The sequence below is a fragment of the Carassius gibelio genome, chromosome B7, assembly GCF_023724105.1.
Source record: "Carassius gibelio isolate Cgi1373 ecotype wild population from Czech Republic chromosome B7, carGib1.2-hapl.c, whole genome shotgun sequence".
Lineage (NCBI taxonomy): Eukaryota > Metazoa > Chordata > Actinopteri > Cypriniformes > Cyprinidae > Carassius > Carassius gibelio.
In genome coordinates this window covers 42,045,005-42,052,482 of record NC_068402.1, presented here as the reverse complement: position 1 = coordinate 42,052,482, position 7,478 = coordinate 42,045,005, and positions in this window count along the sequence as shown.

Sequence of the window (7,478 nt, the reverse complement as noted above, 5' to 3'; positions counted from 1 at the left end):
AACCCATCCAAAGTGTACAGTGAACACACACCAAGAGAAGTGCCACTGTCACTTTAGTAGTTTATCAATTTATTTCCTGGTATCTTTTTTCCCCCATTTTAATTTGTTGACTTTTGCTGTTTTCAGATTTCTTCACTTGAAGACATTGTTCGTACTCTGCTTGCTCATGGAATAAAGCAAACAATGAAAAATTGACAATGCTTTATTTAATATTGTGGGAAGAGTTCTTAAAGCCCTTAAAGCCATCAGAACTCACTGAATCATAATTTTGGATTTTGAGAAATCTAGATAAATGAAAAAATACTAACAATAAAAATCAAAGTATACTTTAATATTATGATCCAACTCTTTTGATGACTTAAAAAAATACAAAATAGACACAATGTTTTTTAAATGATTATTAAATATTTCAACATGAGTAAAAGTCACAACAAGAAAACCATGTGATGTTTCAGATGAAAGTTGAATCATTTAATAACAAATATATTATCGGTTGGAGTTTTTGTAAATATTTTACAATAATATCTTTAATATTTAACTGTTATTTAATTAACAAAAGTACAAATAAAATAATTTAAAAGATTAAATATATTTGTTAAATATAAACAAATTTTAATTTTGATGACTGCAAAAAAAAAAATAATAATAATTATTTTAAATCATCATAATAAAAAAATAATAATAATAAAATGAAAGTTAAAGAACACCTCCTGCATGAAAAATAATCAAATTAGTAAGTAACCCCTGAATGAAAAAACAAAACAATTATTTAAAAGCTTAGAATCTCTCAGCTCTAATGAATGTAAGTAATATTATGTTTGGGGCTTTATTTTTTTCGCTCATAACTTTATAAAACATAAAACAAAAGTAAACACCATTATTTAGATTGTCCTGATTAAAAAGAGCCCAAAATCACTATAATCTGTCATTATCTAAAGATATTCCTCATGAAGTTATAACACGAATAAATCTACACAGGAGCTTGGCAAAAAAACAAAAACAAAAAATAATAATAATTTTTTTCAAAGGTATCTGTAATGGCAATTTTGTTTATAAGCTCATGAAACATCATATATCATAGAAAAAGGCACATCATTATTTTCATCATTTAGATCCTAAGATATCTCTTATAAAGCTATAATAAAAAATAATGTAGCTGAGAAAAATGACATGTAGCTGAGCAAAATCTAAAAGATTTAATAAAAAAAAAAAAAAAAAAAAAAAAAAAAAATAGAGGTTGCACTCCTGCCAAACATGCATAGATCTTGAATTCTTTTCAGAAAATTCTTCCAATTAAAATTCCAAAATGTACCATAATCATCATAAAGCCCAACACATTAAACCAGACAGGGGCACACATGGCGCAGCAAAGAAAAAAAGGCCCATCTCAAAACATGCACGTAATTGGATGTCATTATTTTCAGGAAATTATCCTGATTAAAAAGAGTTTACCATAATCTGTCATAGATCTAAAGATATTCGTCATCGAATTATAAACTCCAAGTGTGCACATTTTGTAATTTTCTAGTGGATTTGTTCGCTTGTAATTTCATAACACACGCTCTGATCGTGGAAAATGTCATATCATTATTTACAGCAGATTCTCACGATTGAAATGAGTCTAAAATCAAAACAATCAAAACAAACTAAAAATATAGAATATTTAATCAAATGATACCAACATTTTGATTCTCCTTGCAGTTTTTAAGGTATGAGTCATTATTTTGTGTATGTCAAAACAAAAACAATACTTTCACTGGTGAGGTCTCAGGGCTTAAAGGGTTCAAACTGTTTATATATATAATAGGTCAGGGCGTCTGGTTTGACTCATCAGAAAGCTATACATCAATTCTATGTAGTGATGCCACATATTCTTTCAGATAGTCAGAGACAATGGAAATGTGATGTGTTCAGATGAGTCCACTTGGAAAAACAGATGAGTTCTCAGTCCCAAAGACCAATGGGCCATCCAGACTTTAACCAGTGATAGATGCAAAAGCAAACATTTGTCATTGGATGGGGGTTTATCAGAGCAAGAGGCATGGGTGACTGGCATGTGTAAGGGTACACTGACATGGAGGCATTACATTGGCATTGTAAAGAAGACATATACTGTCAAGTATGAGATCTTTCAAGAGAAGTCCATGGTTATTAGACCAAGACGGTCAGTCAAAACATTGGACCCATGGCCCCGTATAAACAGTTTTTGTAAAAAATAGGCTAACGATTGCGTCATAACCACTCGTCTCTCTGTCGCATTACCGTACAGACAGAAGGAGAAGCTCGCAGGCAATTAACTTAATATGGCGTAGTGGCGTTACATTTTAAAATACTATACAAATTAATTAATCAGAATACTTACTCCTGCTCACTCACGACAAAGAACTCCCCGCTCAAGCTCGCCGTCTCTGCAAGATTAACGATGGCAGTTTGCACGCACAGCCACTTAGAAGATTTACATCTGTCAGACAGGTTGCTGACGTCGTCAAGCTTCGTTTGAGTCTGCGCGTCAGAAACGGAAGTGCTAAAAAACGCTAAAAATGGGCTTCACTTGCCTCAATTGAGTTCCAATGGGGTCGCTGTGTCCATTTCTTTTACTGTCTATGGTCAGGAACAGCTGACTGTCGGCTGATGCAAGCGTCACTAACATGGCCTGACTGAACTAATGCGATGCTCAATAATTATGATTTTATTATAAGATCTTGACTTTATTGCAATTTAAAAATCTTTTTCTGATTTTGGCTTGTATTTAATCCTATCTTGATGTTTTTTTGTCTTATTGATGTCTATAAAAGTTAATGCAATGATAAATATACATTTCAAAAGATTTCTATGTACTGTAATTATATAAAACTATACTGTCAGCGCACCATAGTTATGCAAATGAAGTAGATCATCGTGTTTGTTTCAATTCATAAGGATTAAAACTTCTAAGAAAAATATTTGGGTTAAAATCAATCCCATCTAGTGGACAACATTAATATCACAGCCTTAGCATCCCAAATATTATAAATAAATAAACCTAAGCATGTTTGCTGAGAAAGACTTTGTTCTCACACCATTTAATGTTAAAGATTGAATGTCTAATGAATATATAATATAAATTCAACTTTATTTCTTTTAAAATTACACTCTTTTATGTGTAACAAGGAAACAAGAAAGAAATGTCATTCAAGCAGAAATCATGCATATCCTCTCAGTTTTTCCGTACTTTTTGTAGCATCCAAGCAAACTAAACATTAATGTGCTGTACTTAACTTCAACACCAACTTAACAGCTAAATAGAACTTATCAAACATAAAATAGACTTTATTATGCAGTAATTATTATGCACTATTACCACTTTTTGGGAAATATCTAAATAAAAGTAACAACTTGTTACAAATACATCTACTGTAATGCAAACTTTACATTTCGTGTAAGGCGACGTATATATCAGTCATCATTCATCTTGTGAGGTGATGTATATTGAGGCAACGTATATATCAGCCATCTTGTGAGGCGACGTATATATCAGCCATCTTGTGAGGCGACGTATATTGAGGCGAAGTATATATCAGGCGTCATCTAAGGCGTCGTACCTAGTTCAGACTATTTAGTACACATACTATTTTTGAAACGTTTCTTTATGTACGCTGTCGTCACATCGCCGCCTATGATTGGTTCCAACAGTGACGTCGCCGTGACGTCGCCGTGACGTTGCCAGGGGGTCTGTCGTCTGCCCTCCCATTAAAACGGACTGACGGCGACGGAAGGGTCGACTGCTCCTTCTCCTTCTCCTGCTAAGCCTTCCATCTGTCAGAAACCACACCTCATATACGGGTAACCAATGATTTTAAACTTCAGACAACCCATAGTTTAACCGTGGTATTTGTAGTAAAACTCTGGTTATACAAATGGTAGCCTAATCAATACGCCAAAAAACTATGCTTACTACACTTTTACTATAAGAAAAGCATGGTTCATTTTCATAAGGGCCGTTTTGGTCCATTTACACTGAAACACAACCCCAGACTTTTCAAACTAAAACGGGGTCTGCAGCGTTTTCAAAAGTCTCTGTTTTTGATGGTGAAAAAAGCCGGAGTAGAGTAATGATAGGTGTAACCGTAGCAAAAGTTATGTTTTAAAACGAAAATGCACTAGTGTAAACAGGTCCTTGAGGCCATTAAAACAATGTTTTCAGCCAAAAACTTAAAACTTTTTATGCATTTTGTCGGTTCGTTTACATGACAACAGCAGTTTATGGATTCAAATACATATTTTTGAAAACGGGTTTCAAAGTAGAAGTTTTTGAAAACGTCACTGTTATAATTTCCGTGTAAACACCATAGACGGAATAAAAACAGGTAAATAGGGCTTGGGCGCCGCGTTGCATTTTTGGACGAGGCGGCCATGTTGATGGCCTTGCGAATGTAAACTTACAGCAAGTCGAACAAGAAGAAGCAAAGTTGGGAGAAAGAAAAAAGATGTTAAAGGTCCCGTTTTTCGCGCTTTTTTGAAGCTTTGATTTTGTTTACAGTGTGCAATATAACATGTGTTCATGTTTCTCGTGTAAAAAAACACAGTATTTTTCACACAATTCACCTATATGTATACCGCTGTTTTCACTGTCATAAAAATGGGCTGATGACTTCCTTGTTCTATAAAGTCCCTCCTTCAGAAATACGTAACGAGTTCTGATTGGGCCAGCGATTCCTAAGTTGTAATTCGACACCAGCTTAGAGCACGCGCCCTTCCTGGAAACGCGATTGGACTAGTTTTGAGAAGCAAGTGGGCAGGAGCATGTGCTGGAGATGTACTTATAATAACAGGAGCGTTTTACTGACGAGATGCGCATGAAAATCGCATTTGTTTTTTTTGCACAGCCCTAACATCTAGTTAACAAATCTAAACAGTGTTGCCCTTTGTGTAATAAGTTACAGAAACTGTTAAACGCACCAACTTAACCAACGGTTGTGGTCCATAAACAACGCCTTCCCCAGACAAAGAGGGAACTGCTCCATCTTTCAAAAATAATCTTTGTGCGAATCTGGCATTAAACTGATTGATATTGAGGAAGTTGTCCGCAGCAAGCTGTCCTCAGCAAAATGTGCTGCACATAGTTTTACGTGTGGATTATAATTTTCGGAAACCGAGTTAAACAGAAATTGTAACCATTAATCTCCAAGTACAGCGTCCCTGCGAAAAGCCCAAACAAAGATGATTGGACTCCAAGATGAAAATAACAGAATTTCAACGACATGGCGACAAACACAAATGCAGCTTTTCCTTCTTCTCCGTCGGAACGCAACAAGACCACGCCCCCCTTTTTGTGAATTCATGTGAGTGGAGGTTAGTCAAAAAATTGTTTTAGTGATGTCATTATTAATAATAACTTAATAATATTGATAGTTCATCGTCTAGCTGACTACGTCTTGTATTATTATTATTATTTTTTCTAAAATCCTGTCAAATGTGCACAAACTACTAGCTACTACTAAATATTGTAGAAACATAATTTTCTGTAAAGTTGCTTTGTAACGATTTATTTTGTAAAAAGCGCTATACAAATAAACTTGAATTGAATTGAATCATTACTGCAGGAACTAGAGGTATGTAGTCCAAACGGGTCATTTTTTGTAGGCGAATTCTGTTAAATAAAATATCTCGCTTGGAATTGAACTTTGAGCTTTAGAATTTTACAGATATTATTTATACTTTAACAACAACATTACACACTAACTAAAGTTTAAAACGTGGGATCACGAAGAAGGGGACCATTAAAATCCTGAAAAGGTTGTGGAATGTACAGGGATATGCTAAATGGGGATGTCAGGGACTGGAATGTGGACAAAATCGGCACTATTAATGGTTTGGATCCATGTGAAATTCCCAACAAAGAGTGGAGCACCGGCGACGACTTGCTGCCGCACTTTTGCATTACAGATATCCTCGGCTACCTTGTTTGTTTTGTGAGCGCCTACAGTTCAGAACAGTTCCGAAGCTACAATTCATTGTTGTCTCATGTGCAGTTCACAAATGGATGGGTTCAGGAGCTGCAGATCATAAAGCCGGCGAACAGTATATAATAATACAGTAATCCGGACAAAGGTAAACTGTGCTCCACCTAATGTTAGCTGCTAGTTTATTAACCGTTAGTGCTAACAACCATTCACACATATACTTTTAATTGTGTGTTTTAAAAGTGTAGTTAGTAGCTGTCAACCCTTCCGTTTTATTCCAGGGTTCTCAAGTAATTGAGCTCTCTTCCCGCTGTCTTCCCGTTTTAGTATTTTCCTGTAAAATATCCCGTTAGCCCTTCCATTGGACCTTTCAGTCTCTGTGCTGTTGTCCTGTTGCTACCCCTTTGCCCTTCCAGCAAAACAGATGTTTTCAAAGCATCGTTTTGCTTACTTAAGCAACCTTACCGTGATGTTGGGCTTTTTAAGCGTGGTTGTTGTGAGAGCACGATTTCATAACAATCTGTAAGCAGTCATGTTAGCCCTAGCTTAACAACTCGCTTAGTTAATGCAGCAGTTTTGTATGTTTTTTATGTTGATGAGTAAACTGGGAATTTTCCCTTATTTTCAATGTTCAATGTTGACTTAAGCTATATAAATGAATATTCAGATGTTATGGTCTCCATGGTCGCGCCTCCAAGCAGAAAAGTGGTGGAAAGTTAATCCATCTATTTTTTTTTCACATGGCAATTATGTGTTGGGCTATTACACCCCACACTACAGCAACTGTTTACCATGGTTGAAATAGATTTTTAATTAATCAAATTAAGACACATGGCTGAGAGGGAGTACGTCTAAACACTGCGCAGTAGTCCGAGTAGCAGTAAAGGAGGCCATCAACATTGGCGGCCACGCTATGTAATGACGTCACGACATTCAAGCCCAATACAGAAAACTTTGAAAACGGTTAGGTCATGCTCATGCATGGTATGTGTTTGGTGTGTACCGAGTGCCAACCTCCTGCTCTCTCTCTCGTGAAACCAATAAGGAAGTGACTAAAACCGACTGGCCGCTTGAGGCTGGTTGCAAAAGGGAGTCAGTCCCATAGACTCCCCATGTTAAAATGCCCAACTTTACAGCAAAAAAAAAACACATTTACAGCCTGGTGAAAAAAAAAAGATTTTGGTCTAAATGGCTAATTTTGCCCATCATGACAAATTGTGAGGGGGGTGAATTTTTTCATAATTAAGGGCGTGTCCACTTGAGTGACAGGTGGATTGCATGCGCAGTATGCGTTGATTTTAAAGGCAAACACGAACAAACATAGACAACAATGGAGGAGTACATGGTACTGTTGTTACTGTTTAAGTGTTTGCTTACACAGCAATGTGTGGATTTACTTACTCCAACAACCAACAGAGGAGACGCATCATATACAACATATAATCATCACTTCCCTACAGGTACTGTTTAGGTGACAGTGACAAGGTGACAAGGTGACAATGTGACAATGTGACAGTGCCAACTACTGGCCTGGCA